Source organism: Excalfactoria chinensis, chromosome 13 (genome assembly GCF_039878825.1).
Source record: "Excalfactoria chinensis isolate bCotChi1 chromosome 13, bCotChi1.hap2, whole genome shotgun sequence".
NCBI classification, from domain to species: Eukaryota; Metazoa; Chordata; class Aves; order Galliformes; family Phasianidae; genus Excalfactoria; species Excalfactoria chinensis.
This window is the reverse complement of record NC_092837.1, coordinates 14,217,268-14,231,146: the sequence shown is the minus strand read 5'-3', so window position 1 is coordinate 14,231,146 and position 13,879 is coordinate 14,217,268. Positions and strand designations below refer to the sequence as shown.

Sequence of the window (13,879 nt, the reverse complement as noted above, 5' to 3'; positions counted from 1 at the left end):
CTCCTGGGGCTCTTCCATCCTCAGGGTCACAGCCTGTGGGCAGCAAAAGAACCACATAAACAGTTAAGTCAAACAACACACAGTTGGGTGCAGCTTGGCTCTGCTTATAGCCAACACATGAGAACTATGGGCAAAGCTGTAGCTCACTGGTTATAGACTCATCCCATAGACTTAGAGATGGAAAACACTTATGTCATTGAGTCCATCCCTCCATCCCGTCTGCCAGTGAAGGATTGTTCCCTGCAGAATTTTTACTATTGCTTTGTACAGTCCAGTTTTAAATGATCCAAGCGATGTGGTCTCAGCCGCTCCCTTGGGGAGGCTCTTGCACAGATATGCATTGTTTAACTCAACCTTTAAATGGTTAACCCTTTTCTTTCACAATTCCCTTTGCATTTTCATTTTAGTTTTCAACTTTCTGAAGCACAAAATGTTTTCTTTTATGCTTCCCAGTCCATTGTCGGTACAGTATTTCTTATAGTGATCTTCTTTGTGTGATGAACAAGCTGCTCTAATGACCGTTTCTGTGCCATCTTCATTAATAATATAGATCACGTATTGCTGTTGCTTAGACACAGCTGGTGGGAATGGCACTGGGGAGAATGTCCCAGCTTCAGCTCAGACCCCCTCAGGGGTCGTGTGCCAACGAGTATGGCCTTCCACAGACCCTGCCTTCTGCCTTCGTCCTGTGTGATGAGTAGTAGTGACACCTATGCACCAAAGGTGGTTTATTGCTCTAAGTAAGCGAAAGAACAGTGCAAACCACAGCCTTCCCTTGGGTTCTATTTGTTTGGCAACTCCCAAACCACAGAGCCTGTTTTCACAGGGAGGACTGGGAAACCCTCAAGAAGAGCTGAAGGGGGGAGGTGGCCAGAGTGGGGGTCCTGGGCATAGATGGAAGACCTGGCAGGAGCAGAACCTCCAGGAGCTGCCTGCAGATGGGGATGGGCAAGGGGAGATGAGGTCAGAGAGGTCCTGGCGGGTGGAGCGCATCCCAGGAGGCAGGTCACGTCCAAGAGAGCAGCTCTCAGTAAGTCAGATGAATTATGTTGCTTAGAGCAGCACAGATAACAGCTAAGGAGGCTGGGCTGTATCTGACTCAGGTTTCCTCATTCTGAGCATTTTGCAGAGCACCTTTTATTGCCTTGTCTACTGCCAAACAAATGGATAAATAACCCTGCTCCTCTCCCCCAGGCCTTCTTATCATCAGGGTGTGAGTAAGCCCTGGTGCTTGTATCCAAACTCACACTCCCAGCCTCCTGGGATGCCCATCACGCGATCCCGTTCAGATCTGCACACGTCCTCAGGACCTGAGAGTGCCCCTCTAGTCCATCCCATTGACTTCACAGTGATTTCCGTGGCAGACCCTCGAGCTGTCCTTCAGCGAGTCCTCCCATAGCCAGGGTAACTCAGTGGGCTCTGATGAACCCTGCAGTCAGAAAGCTACCTCTCCAATGACAGGAGATTCTCAAGTGTATTAGTGTCTGTCCAAACTTCAGATGCAATTAATGGTTAGATGTTAATTCCATCAGCAAGTGATGGAGGTGATGCAGCTATTAACCAGAGGCACTGAGCTGAACAAACCGGCTGCAAAGAACCAAGCTCAGAAGCACACAGTGCTTGAATTTAACTGCCTGTGAGGATGAGTGCTCTCTTCATTCACTCGGATCCATTTGGGCTTTGCTGACAGCACAGCGCCATATCAGAGCACCCTCTGTTATTCCAGCACAACAGTCAGCAACAAGACCTCAACATGTGCTAGATAAAGCATCTTGAGGTTTGTGAAGAAGTTATGTAGATGAATGATAACAGCCAGGATTAGACAACCGCAACTCTGTAAACACGCTGCTGCTGCTGGCTCACAGCTCTGTGAGGGTGACCGCCAAGCTCTGTGAGCTCATGGGGCTGACAATTCCCTGACCACAGCTCCCTATGCTAATGGGACTGCCACTTCTCCAGCCACCTGTATCTGAAAGTGCAGGAAGGGCTGGATATAACGAGTGTGTTCTTCGCTCCACCAGCGATTTTAACACAGGTCTTCAGATTTCCTGGCAATTAACCCATTGGTAGGAGTGTTACACTGCAACAAGTGGTCATAGCAAACCAATGGATACAGAGGAGAGGTGAGAAGTACGCACTGCAACAGTGAAATTAATAAAGAACCTACAAAACATGCTGCTCTTCAGCCTGAGACCAGCCCTGGGCCGGGACGCAGCAGCTGAGTTTGCGTGCGCCCATCAGGGACACACAGGGCTGCAGCCACGCTTGGGCACACACCTCCCATGACACATCTGGGCCAAGGATCCAGAAGTCAGGAGCAATGCAAGAAGTGCCAAGCATTCTCCATCCCTTCCAAAGGAAACGGTGGAGTCAGCACAATCCTACCTACACCCGGACTCCACCGAGGCAGCTCAGGATTGGAAAATCCCATTACCACCCATTGAGACACTGTTAAACAATTTCCCAGCCTCGCCATGTGACTGTGCACAGGCTACACAGGAGCCCAGGCTTTAGCAGTGCTTTCATACTTCCAAAATGTGTCTGCTGGGTCATGTGGAGGCTTTCCAAACCCCTTAAATCCACCTGACAAATGCACCTTTCCAGCCCAAGCCAGCAGATCAGTTGGGAAGGGAGCACTCAGCACCACCTCCTACCACGGGTGCTCCTCACCTGGGGTTTTTTGGCCTGCTGAAGGCCGGACAGTGAGTGTACAGAACATACCATGCAAATTGCTGTGCATCTCCGTGCAAGCTTGGCTTGTGGCAGAACTCTTCCCAAAGCAAGTATTCCAGGCTCGCATATAAATTAAAGCTCATAAATCAGTAGAGAAAAAATCTCGTCGATGGCAATGGCCAACTTGTTAGAAGAGAGCTAAAGGCTACAAACGGTTTTCAATGAAGCCTCGCTAGCTGTCAAGAATGCACGAGGCAGCGGCGGTGTTTGGATTGGGAACGCGAGTCAGATTTTTCTCCGCTCTTTTGAGGACAATGAAATGTAGCAGCTTTCCTTCCCCTCCGAGCTGCTCGGAGTGACCTGAGCCGGCAGACAACAGCACAGATACAATCTCTGGAAATCATGAAGTGACCGAAGAATGGCTGAGGAGTTCTGAATAACTAAATAAAGTCCTCTGTGTTTTCTTTAGCAAGTAAAGAAAATACTTTTAGCGTTTTAGTGTGACTTTTGGGGTCAAGGGGGAATCTCGAGTCCAAATACAACAAACCCGTGTGGAAACTGCTGCCAAGAGTCTGATAGCTGGGCTGGGAGTTTGCCTTGAGGCTCAGATGTGCGAGTGCAGCCCGCTGGAGGCAGGCTGAGCCTGAGTTCTTGCTCAGAGCATGGGAATCTCGGGCACGTCCTCTCTCCTCCAGCATCGTGCCCCTCTGCAGCTCAGTGCCAGCACCCAGCCATCCAACAGCCAGGACTGTGGGTCAGCACAGCAGCACTTCCCAATGCCCAGTGCAGATGATGTGCCATTAGCAACACCTTACAGTGTCATCCTGCATTTCTGTTAAATGCCCTTTTAGGACATATGTTATCACTGTGGGATGTTACTGGGGTCACAAAGCACAGTGTTCGTGGGTGAGCCGGGGGGCTCAATAATGGAATAGGAAAAGAAAATTTCTGGTATCTCAGCTTCCTGATCTTTGAAGCACTGTAGTAGATAGACTTGCCTTCTCTAGCACACCCCCTCAAAGACTTAACAGCTTCTTTTTTTAACCTCACACTGCTAAAACAGTCAGATCTTCCAATACCATATATATTATAAAGTAGAAATGTAATTCTGGCTTCAAATGTACATTCAAAAAAATCTTTGGGTTGTTTTTTTTTTTTTTTAGGTTTGCCTAGAGAATAATTGAATACTTGTGTTATAACATCACCCACTGTGCCAATTTCACATACCCCATCTGTCATCATTGGCACAGGTGGAAGGACTCTCCTTCTGCTCTGATGCCACGAAGAGAGGATCTACACTGCAGAAACGCACCCCCTTGGTTTCTTATTCCAGCATAGGATTTCTGTAGCCATGATGGGCAAAAGAAACAAATGATGTTGGAGAGAGATAATATCTTTTGCTGGACCAATATAGCCCTCCCAAAAAGCAGACTAACTTTCAGGCACACAATGTCTTCTTTTGAGAGTTTTTCAGGATCATAACAGCCTAATGAAAAGTATCTCCTCTCTGCAAAATTCTCTTACAGCATTCAGCCACGTGAAATCCAGGCTACAAGAAACATCATATATGTTTTCTCTTTTCTTCTGTTACACTGATGTTTGTGCAGATGAGATGCACCTAGGGTTCTTGCAGCCTTGCCTACCTCATACAAAGATGCATTGCACAGTTTCCTCACCAAGCCATCTGCTCTCAGAGAGGAGAAAGCCAACATCTGACATACCACATACCATCAAGCAGCTTCAAAAGGACAGTAGTGGGCAAATGATACCCTGCATCTGCTCAGCTTGCATTCATTTCCAGCCACCTAAGGTTTGGCTGCTACAGCTCTTCTAAACCCAAATACATATGTTGGCTTAAAGACACCATAGTAAAGTAGCCTAACAAACCAAAGCAATTGGTTTTAATAAGAATCTTGGCTTGTTTTGACAATGCACTGAATCTTCATGTTGGCACCGTGAATGTTTTTTTAGGAAAATGTATGCATCTTTGCAGCTCTCAGCAACTAAATCCTCTCTGCGCTTCATGGAAAGGGTTTCCTGGCTATCCGCTTTCCGATGTATTCCAAGTTCCTTGCAGCTGATTGTTGTCTAGGCTGAAATACTTTCATATGAAGCTCAGCTATTTGCCCCCGTTGCGTGCTGATGGTGTGCAGGGTGTGCTGGTTGCACGCCATGCCCTTCATCCTCCTGCACCTACAGAAGGGGTTGGGGCTGCAGGGGACATTTTGGTGCTTCCTGAAGTGCGTTGTGCAGATGTGTTTGGAATAGCAACGGAAGCGGCTGTCTCCTGCTACCCGGCCTTATTACAGGCAGTAGCAATGCTCCCAGAGTTCAAAGGCATTTCATGCTCACTGAGCGTTTTTCAGCAAGAAATCTGAGATTAAATAAACTCCAATCCTCTCTGAGGAGAAAGCAGAAGATGGAGGGAGAGGCGCTGACTCTCGCTGCACAGCATGCATCTTGGTGTACCTTGGAAAACACCCAGGCGAGGTGCTCCTCAAGCACACATCTGGCCAGGACATTGCACTGCTGGGGCCAGGGCTGTGCCTGCTGCTTTTGAATGGGCTCATGCCAAGGATGCCAACATGCTCACAATCCAAACAGCACCCAAGATGTTCCCCAGCCTGAGTCCTACCACCTCTACGCTGGCTCCTGAAGGGCCAGGTGGTTACATTGGATTTTCAGCTTTTCTCCTGTTTTCTGCTGTAAAAGATGATAAGCTAGATTGTCACCAACAGAAATATTTAGCTTTCAGTGAGTGCAGGTACATGACTCCCTCTCAACTGCTGACCTGCTCCTTAGGAGCAGCCTACACCCTGCTTTTGTGCTAAGGAATCATGTGCCCAGGGCACGCTTCTGGCCATGGACACAAAGGTGTTGCTCAGCCATACTCAGAAGGCACAAGGAATTAGGTTGTTTGATCTTTCTCCTCTCCCTAGTGACACGGGCTCTGTGGGAAAAAGAAAATACGTGAGTTACAGAAGTGACTGAAGTACCATTCCCAGTGACGGCAATGTTTACCCAGGCTCAGCTGGTTCAGTACTGCCCTTAGCAGGCTGTAAGGTTTACCCCTTGCACTCCCCAGCCCCACAGTGAATACCATGGCTGAGGGTGGGCATGGGCTCCACACAAAGCACCTGAGTCAGGAACGTTTCACTTCTGTGCATCTGCCAGACTGAAGGCAAGGGGTGAGCACATCCTCCACAGCTTAAGGAAGTTCTGTGATCAGCTTCTGGGGCTGGGCTGGCTTCTCCAGACTCATAAAGGTGTTGATGCTCTTACAGACGGTGCAGATGTTGTCCAAGAGTACAGGGCATAGACATCCACACCCTCAGCAGGTTTGGCTGCTTCACTCTCATCGGCTTTATTGAGACAAAGACATTTAATAACACTGAGGATCTGAGCCCATTGTGGTTTGGAAAATCCCATTTGATATTATTCCCCATCTTCAGGTGACTAAACACTTCAGAAATCCAGTCCCAAATGCCCTCAGAGACTCAACAATCTCCACATCAGTCTTTTCTGGACTGCCCTATTAAAGGTCACTATTATGGTGCTGGAAAAACCACCCAGGTTAGACCTGATCCCAGAAAGGCCCTAAGCTAGGTGCAATGCAGAGGTAATTAGGGCATACTCCCTGCTGCAGACAATACACTGTGAGCCCAGGATAGATCTAAAAGCCTGAGAGGCAGACATGGAAGAGTGTTATGTTCTCTGTCTGAGATCCGAATCCCAGGGAGGGTGGAAATAGCAATGTAGGACAGCTGTGAGTATGCTTAGTATTAATATCAAATATAATGGTAATTCAAAACAGAATCTTTTGGTACAGATCTGAACTGCACAAGCCAAGTTATGAAATGATATTAGCATCTGGATCTGAGAAGCAGCTGAGACTAAGTTGGCCAGCGTTTGCCATATGTCTCATCTGCAGAGAATATTTAAATAAGTAAACACAATGAGTTAATATAAGTGAAATAACTTTGCAAGATAAGCACCTCTCTGTGCTAGTGGGATGGCAGATTGTCAGAACGACCCCATTGAATGGAAAGGGTATAATTCACATGGCACAACACTAGCTTTTCAACTGGCTAGATAGTTTAGCCCAGAATGGTGAGCATTTACAATGATTTTTTATCTGCTGGCAGGTGAGAGAATCCCATTGCTGTTGCCAAAGCCTTAACTCATCAGAAAAATCAGTGGTTCTTTCTTGGAAACATGAGCTAAAACCTTTCACAGACCTTCTAGCTACATCTCTGTGTAGGGAAAAGGAGCTATAATTTTAAGAGCATCAAAGGTATAGAAAGTTGTGCTGCTTTCCAGTAATTCCCTGACAACACCTAGAGGGTGAAACAAACCTGCTGGTGGTCTGATCTGAACTGAAGGGAAAAAAAATAAACGCTGATTCTGGGAAATAAATTATTCCCTAAAAACAAGCCAGACAGATCCAGTGTCTTCATTTCATTTTGACTTGTGCAACTCTCTGAATGTCTCCAGTGAGGAATTAACCTAGAGAGGATTTCAGTATTTGGCCCAGGAGAAACTCTTAAGGGACTGCCACAGTTCAGGCTTTTTCTTAAGAAGTCTCTCCCCTCTGAATAGCAGATCAAGGCTTGAGCACCAGGTCAATGGCATCCAGTTGCTTGGCCATGCACACAGGCTCCTAAACACATCCAGCCTCCCAGGCAGTGTGCTCTGATGCTGAGTCACATTCCTTTATTAATGAAGAAGACAGAAAACCATTAATTGCATACCAAGGACATTCTCTATGCAGGAAATTGGTAAGCTCAGCACCGCCTTAGAAGATGTCAGTGGTATCGTTCTAATAGGCCCTGGCAACTCCACGTGCCGTCAGTCCATCAGCCCCAGCTTTTTTTTTTTACTTTGATTGGTACAAAATGTTTCTGAAAACTGACACTGCTAATAACAATAGGTGCCCAAAGTGATCGCTTGCAGTTAGTTTTAGGAAAGTTCAAAGCCTGAGTTTATTTTGGCTCTCCAAACTAGAGCATGTAACATTCTTTTAATTTAGAACAGGACCTTGTTTCAGCTCTCCTTGGATGGATACGAACGGGTCCTAAGGATGAATGAGCTGAATGGCCCAGTCTCTGTTCTTGTTCACTCCCTTTCTGCACGGCATACCAACAAATTGGCTGTTCTGAAGAACTACATGGCACGCATTCAGGTTTCAGGGTCAGTTCAAACAGGTGTAAAATCCCCACAAAGCATAAAGGGGGATCCACAAAAGCAAATCATACTTGAACAGTCCATATAACATTTTCCTTGCTTCTTCCATACAATTCGTGAACAAAGCTGAATTTTGTATAGGCTGATTATACCTACTGGTTGTCATTCTTAGTGATCCTAAGCTCAAGGATTCAGTATGAAGGCAGGATATGGCATTAATGGACTGATCTACAGTTCCAGCCCTCTTTCCCAAACAGCCCACAGTAAGGCAGAAGAGCTCTGTGCATTCACTTTGCTACATCTTCCCAGTTCTCCTTGCTGCTGTGCAACTACATTAAGGTTCTCAACCCACAGCAACTGACCTCAAAGTTTGTGTGTGCCTCTGCCACCAACCTGAAGAGACAGAGCACACTGAGTGGTAAGGGAAAGTATAAAATACATTCTCATGCATGAAAGTGAAGAGTGAAGCAGCTTGAACCAACGAGAAGGAGCAATCAGCCCAAGAGCACAAACACACAGAAATATGATGGGTATGAAATCATTCTGAGCCAATCAGTAAGCTCCCAACTTCTAAAGCAATTTCATAATTGAGTAATGGGACACAGCAGGGTCTGAACTATTGTGTATTATAATCTGAATGGAATGCTGTGAGAAGGCTCGAGCAATCTGATCGCACCGAGCCCTTGCTCACCAGAAATGCCTTTGACATATTTCCTTAAAGCACAGCAACGAGAGTGAAGTAACTGCTTGTTAATGACACCCCGATGGGTTGTCTGCAGCGCTGAAACTGAGATAGCAGAGATTGGAAAGCCTGTGCCTCTCCTTGGCTGGAGTTAACACACCAGCCCCCACAGACTGCCCACCCACTTCAACCTTAATCGCTGGCGTGCCTGTACAATCACCAGTTTCACTTCACTACATATTTCCTCCCCCAGAGCTTCACTTATAAAGCAGGAGGCACTAATAATCTGCGATGATCCTGCGCCAGCCTCCTGTCATGGCTTAGTGCTCTGTGGCTGGAGCACACAGCTGAGCCGTGGCTATCTGCACAGCCTCACAGGCAGGCTTCATTCCCCTTCTATTATCCAGACCTTCGTTGGATGTGCATGCCTTAACTCCTCCAATAAGTTCTCAGCTCTCTCTGTATTTAAGGACATCACTGTCTACTTTCAGGCAAGCTTGGAATGAGCCAAAACCCTGGATCTGGAAGCACTTGATAGCAAGGCAGCAGGGTTGGTTTGAGACCTGAACTCCAGGATGTGCTGCAGGACCTTGGTCTGCTGGGGCACAAAAGCTGACACATCCTCCATGCACAGTATAGGTGTGGTTAGATATTCCCCGTTACTTGAGGGAGAGAGTGAGGAGGGCAGAAGTGCAAAAACTCATAAATTGAGATAGAGACAGTTTGATAAAGGAAGCAAAAGCTGCACGCACAAGCAAAACAAAGCAAGGAATTTATTCCCTCCCTTCTATCAACAGACAGGTGTTCAGCTGCTACCAACACATGTCATGGAGGATTGAGAAAACAAACACACTCTGACCATCCCAGCTCAGGCTGGATGAGAGCAACCTGGAGATCTACTCTCATGGTGCCTTAAGATACATCCTCCATTTCACCAGTCATATTAGATTTCCAGCCCTCAAAACAGCAAGGTGAGACAGCCCACCAGGAGAATAAGAATTAGTGAGCTGAAAAATGACCAAAAATTGAATTGCAAGACAACACCAATTGGTACAGTTAAAGCTGGGAAGAGAATGACTGGTGTAGAAGCATGGAGAGAAAGGAGCAGCTGTGCTTAGAAACTGGAAAAGTGCTTTAAAATAAACATATATATATTCCACATAGTTTAAGTCCTGTACATAAGGGTGTCCTGTCTCCTCCACCCCAGAGGATGATGTCTCAAAACCTTTAAAACTCTATAGCCTGCATAACAATCCTGAGTTTATGTGGATGCTGCCTAAAGCTCATTAGTGCTTGTTACTGGAGAATGCTGTTTGTTATTTGTTATTCAAATTGACCAATTCTGAGCCCAATATTGAAGCACAGTGGATACCTGCACCTGGGTGCAAGCGTGGGAGAAAACTGATCCTGAGAAGACACTGCATGGGCCACCCTGGTCTCCCTCTGCCTCTAGGTGGACTTAAATCAGGCCTACGTGAGCTGCGTGCATGCATGCAAAGTGGTCTGGATTTGGACTATCAAATACTCACAACAAACAACTCATTAATAAGCTGCAGACCAAGATGTTCTTTTTTCACAGATTATTCAATAGATGTTTCCAAATAAGAAGTTTCTATGGGAAAAACCTAGCCTTTTCCTACAGACAGCTCACATTCTGGAAAAGAGGCAACACTGCTCAAATGAATTATTCATCACAAATTACTCACCCAGATCTTGCAGCCAGTGGTGCTTCTCCTTTACCTGGAGCTGTAGAAAAGCCAAGTTGTGTCCCTTCAGAGAGAGGGGAAGGGTCATCTCTACCAACTGTGGGGCATCCGGCCAACATGGCACCTCCTATGATGGACACAGAGTTTGCCAGGGGGCCTGTTTCATCAGGATGTTGGGTGTCCCCATCCCTCATCCAGCTGGGCACACCTGGCTAAGCAGCACTGACTTGGGTGAGGAGGCAGCTTCCACGCTCAGCTAAGCCGAGTTGGACAGCGTGGTGGAGATGAGGGTAACATGAGAGCCATGGCAGGAGGAGGCATAGTTCTCACATTTGCAGTGCGCTGCCAAGTGAAAGAAGGGTTCACTATGAGACAACCTGTGGCTGGGAAAGGGACTAGCTCCACTCTTGGCTGCTTGTCAAAGCTAGCTATTTTGTAATATTAATAAAACCAGCGAGTCCATCTTCTGCAAGACAAGTTTTAATTTCTCCAGCAAACTCAGCAGCAGTCAGTCATGCCAAGACAGGCAGTCAGTACAGCTTCTTCAGAGCTTTGAATCTGCAGGAGAACATACAGGTACAACCAAAATAAACAAGGAAAGTAAAACTCACAGCACAGCTTGTGTGGAGGCAGGCAGGGAGGAACTGGAGGCATTGCACAAGTGTGTGGTCAAATACCTTACCAGTATCACGTGCTCAGGATGGCCACAGTGTTGTGATGGTAGCAGTCCGGCTGCACACTGGCATGTAATGATGCCCACCTCCCAGTCCAAGTTTGCCAAGCTTCTGTGTACCATCAACAAGCAAGGTATCCCAGAGCTTCATTGCAACTGCACACCTTCCTTGGGGTCAAAGCATTACCATTCATTAGGGTTTTACATTAAATATGGTTTGTATAAATTTGGAGTTCTGTCCTACTTTCTTTATACATCCAGACATCTTGTCTGCTCCCATAAAGCTATCACCCATGACTTCCGATACCCAAGACAAATCCATTCATCATGTAATAGCTCTGATACACACCATTGGAGGTGTCAGGCATTATTCTGCATCTCTTGCCACACCTGCCAGTGCAGCCACAGTGAGGTTCTAGAGCATCCAGTGCAACTCCTCAGGCTACACTGCACTGAGCCCTACACCCGAGACAAAGCAGGGCATCATCACACCTTCAAAAGCAGGGCGCACATTCCTATCTGACAGCACATTAAGCGGATATTGTTCTTCAGCACTTCTAGTGCATACTTCAACTAGTTAAAAAGGAATTACTGGAAGCAAGGCGACCCTGGACTCCAGCATTTTTGTTTCATCTTTCTCTGAACCTGACAACAGAACAGTGCAGACTTTCAGACTTACCAGACTGCTGAGGTCTGGGTGCCATGGGTGTACATGAAAGCCAGTTTGAAGAGATTAAGAGGCAATTTGAACCAGCAGCTCCTCAGAAGTGATGCTCTCCCTTGGCAGAGGTCCCCTCCAGCAGAAGATGTGAGCATGCATTCCAGTACATGCATTCCAGTGAACAATGCTTCTTGTCATCTTCCTGCTCCTTCAGCATCTTTCATCTGCTTGAAATTTAGAAGGTGATTTAGCAGACCTGAATTTGGCTCCTAATGAAGGCGATCTGACTCTCCAATCTCTCCTGTGGCTGTTGCAAGAATCCTTGATAATAACTTGGGTGGGATCCACCCTCAGAAGGCAGTGCCTAACACTGGGCCATCTGGACCACCACCACGTGCCAAACACCGTCGTTCACATTTAGTCCAGCTTCCTGCTCAAATCAAATGGTATTCTGATGAGTGACTGCTGAAATGCTCAGGATTTGACCCTCGTGTGTTTGTCTTGCTGTCTCCAGCAATGCCGATGGCCTGCTCGTCAGCTGTTTACTCAGTTTGCAATGGAGCCAGCTGAAAAATTTTCAACAGTGCAGTTTCTCATCCAGTACAGTCTATTCAAAATCAAAATATTTCTCGGCAGTTTGTCAATTTCAATGAGATTTTACAACAGGAGGATGTCAAAACACAGCGTTTCATCACCGCCGCAGTGGTTCTTTTCAATGGCATTGATGCATTCCATTTCATTATGATCTTTTTGCTTCCACGGCTGCACATATAAAATCTGCATTGCATTTGTGTCGATATTCAGACATGTCTTACTGCCTGATGTCTTGTTTTTCCATTTTTATACAATAGGAGAGTAGAAACAAATCGACGTCATTTAGTCTTATTTAGGCTTCTCTTTCTTTCCTGACTAGTTTCTAAATATTCATCTCATGGGAGACTTCCAAATTTCATTTTCTCATCTCAATTCATAACAAAAAGAGCTGAGGAGTGTCAGGGCTTCTCCTGGAGCAGAAATCCCCCTTCCTGACCCAGCCCTCATTACCACTCAGTCCTCCCCCAGCCACAGCTCCAGCCGAAGTCCTTGGCTCTGTGGGAACAAATAAGGTAGATCTGATTCACAAGCTTCGCAACAGCTTGGGAGAACACAGCTGGCAAACCTTCCCTTTGTAAAACTGCGTGAATCATCGTGGCTTTGATGACTGCCCTCCTCACAAGGAAAATGTTCCTCAGCAACAGAAATAAGATCTCCAATCAAATCAAATGCAGCTCGGAGTATTTACTTAAAGTTCTTCTGGGAACAGGAATTGTAGTGGTATAAATTCCCATGGTTATTTTTCTGCTAAGGTGGGCACAAAAGAACAAAATCCTAAGCATATCTTGACCAAAACCAGGAGAGAGACAACAAGAATGGGAAGCTGCAAATCCAGGCCACTACAGTATTAACATTACTGCCAGATCCCACCACAAGCAGAGGAACCTCTTCCTGGGGTGAGCCATGCTAAAGCACTGGTGAATTCCAAGTCCCCTCCCCACATATTGCAGCATAGCTGAGCAAACTTCAGGCAGCCTCTGCTCATCTGTTTGCAAGGCCTTCAGACAGAGATATACTGTGTTGGGTTGAGATGCTCCTTCCTTTCTGAAGTGGCCTTCTGGACTGCTGGGTCTTGTCTGCCACTTGCAGATATCAGTAGGTTTTGAGTGACACAGCCCACTGCAGTTTGGTGCTCACCTGAGGGTAGGTAAGCACATAGGCTGGTACAACACTGAATGTCATCAGCACGAACACAGAGGAGCATCAGTTACCAGGATGAGATCTCATCAGGAACCATGTGTAGCAATTGGACAGTTCAATACAATGGGAAAGTCATTACAACAAAAATATGATGACAAAAGGACTGGCACAATAGAGAGGTGCTATCAAGGAAGGGAAGAAGACTACTCACCTAGATCAGAAGATTCCAGGTTCCCAGGGGAAAGCTCCACCAAGGAGAGATCTCCAACCAGAAATCCTCCCCCAGTGGCAGTCAGCCCTTAAATGACATCTAAAAGAGGTGCAGCCAGCCTCCACCCCTTCCTGTCTCAGAGATGAATTGCCTTCACCTGTGCTCCCAGGGCTTTCCCCAGGTGCTCAATCAGTGGGTCAGGCCATGACTCAACAGTTACCATACACTACATTGACACATCTACTCCTATTTCATGCTTTGCTTCTCTGTTTTCCTTGCAGGTTCACACTTTTCTGGAGAATCTGTCAAGAAGACCAGTAGGATTGGGGAAGTATTTACCTTAGGAAAAAACTTG

General features: G+C 46.5%; 1 long non-coding RNA gene across 4 annotated transcripts; it reads right to left on the bottom strand.

Annotated features, from left to right (window-relative positions):
* Nucleotides 1-5,233: 5,233 nt before the first annotated feature.
* On the bottom strand, nucleotides 5,234-13,591 carry LOC140258181 (uncharacterized). Of its 4 annotated transcripts, XR_011905193.1 has the most exons (9): nucleotides 13,525-13,591; nucleotides 11,598-13,310; nucleotides 10,928-11,086; nucleotides 10,454-10,803; nucleotides 10,246-10,372; nucleotides 8,220-8,250; nucleotides 7,180-7,384; nucleotides 5,811-6,035; nucleotides 5,234-5,623 (listed from the first exon to the last, which is right to left on the bottom strand). It is a non-coding gene; the product is annotated as an uncharacterized lncRNA (long non-coding RNA). The 4 variants fall into 4 exon arrangements; XR_011905192.1 differs by having other exon boundaries at nucleotides 10,246-10,803; XR_011905194.1 differs by lacking the exon at nucleotides 8,220-8,250 and having other exon boundaries at nucleotides 10,246-10,803.
* Between the last annotated feature and the right edge of the window lie 288 nt (nucleotides 13,592-13,879).